We start from the raw sequence: 1,812 nt of genomic DNA on the forward strand, positions 1-1,812 counted from the left end.
AGGTGGCCTTGGGGGCTGCAGAGGCAGGGAGGAGGGAAGGCCCATGGTGTCACTTGGTGGAGCTCCTGGGGCCCTGGTGGGGAAACTGAGGCAGGGTCCTCCCAAGGGCACAGGACAGGGTGGGAAACCTGCAGACCAAGCCCACCAGGGAGGTCGGATCAGAGCTGGAGTCGGCCCACAGTGCCCGCCCTCTCTGTCTCATCCCTGAAGGGCTGTACCGGGTCATGGAGACCTGGCCAGACCCTCATTCCCATGGGGACCTAGTCCTTCCTGGACCTCAGTTTACCTTCTTCAAACAGGTAAAGGTAGACCAGCCTCCAGGTGCTTGTTCCCCTCAGCACCTCGGAGGGGCACCTGGGGTTGTGATGGGGGTGGGTCAGCAAGGAGCCCCAGGTCGGGGGAGGGGCCAGTAATCCCTGGAGTTGTTATGGCAACTAGGGAGCTGACGCGGAAGTGTGGGGTCCCCATGGAAACGGGGTCAGTTACTATGGGGACCCTGGAAGGAAGTTTCCCATTTCTATAGCGATAGGACAAGGGGATGGTTAAGCCCTGGAAGGTGTTGCGGAGGCCAGAAGGCCCACCCCTTTCAGTACCCCCTCCAGGTGAGGGGACAGTGCCACGCATGGAGCACTCGGGCCACCGTCCTCAGCTGTCCCTGCCCCTGCAAAGTCCCCATCTTCCTATTCATCCCAAGACCCTGTGTCCTCCAAGAGTGACCTCCAGTCCTTACAATGTGGCCAGGAACTTGAGCTTGCCCATGCTCCCCCTGGCTCCCGGGGACAGGGACGGGGTGCACACCCCTACTCAGGCGGCTCTGACAGGGCAGTTAGCCTCCGTTGCACCCTTCTTTCCCCGCCTGCTCCTCGCCCTGCTCCAGGGCCATCAGCTACTCATGTCCCCTGCCAGGACAACCAGCCTTGGAGTGGCCCAGGACCCTGCCTCCTACCTGTCACTCAGGGGTGGGCATGTTGACCCAGAGTGCCAGGCACTCGGGTAGGCCAGGACCAGAAAGAGAGAGAGAAGGTGAGAAAGCAAGCCACCAGGTCTGGGATTTGAATCGTGGTCGGCCATGTGGCAGTGTCCAGTGCCTTAAGCATTCTGCCACCCGCTGGTCCCCATGCCTTTGAGGGCCCCGACACAGTAGTTTGAAAAACATGCAGGGTGTGTGTACGTGTGTGCATGCCCAAAATCCTGAGAGGAGAACACCTAAAAAGAAAAGAAAAAGCCTGACTGTGTGGATGTGTGCCTGCACAAAATCCCGCGAGGCAAACACCTAAAAAGAAAAGAAAAAGCCTGACTGCGGCTCAGAGGAGTGAATGTTTCCTTTCTTTCTTTCTTTTTAAATTTTATTTGTTCATTATTTTTATTTAACTCTATTTTTATTTGACCAGAGCGGGAGAAAGTGAAAGAGAGGGAAAGTGAGAAAGCAAGTCGCCAGGTCTGGGATTCGAACTACAGTCAGTTCTGTGTGAGCCCAGTGCCCTTAACCACCATGGCACCTCCCGGCCCCAGAGGAGTGAATGTTAATGAGCTACCAAGTGTTGGAACGGGCTGGGCTCCGAGTCTGACCTCAGCTGCTGGTTCCGTGTAACCCCAACCTCCGAGGCACCAGATGGGTGTGGGGCGGTGCTGGCCCTGATGGGAGCCTCAGCAGAGCAGACCTGGAGAACAAAGCAGGTGCAACTTGGGGGTTGGGGACAGACATGGCTGGGCCTCCGGTGGCAGTGGGCTTGGAGGTGAGGCGGGCACCTGCCATGTCAAGAGGCAGCGGACACACAGCTCCTGCTGCAGGCACCGGAGCGTGCGGGAGGG

Source organism: Tupaia chinensis, unplaced genomic scaffold, assembly GCF_000334495.1.
Source record: "Tupaia chinensis unplaced genomic scaffold, TupChi_1.0 Scaffold149184_1, whole genome shotgun sequence".
In the NCBI taxonomy this organism is placed as follows: Eukaryota; Metazoa; Chordata; class Mammalia; order Scandentia; family Tupaiidae; genus Tupaia; species Tupaia belangeri.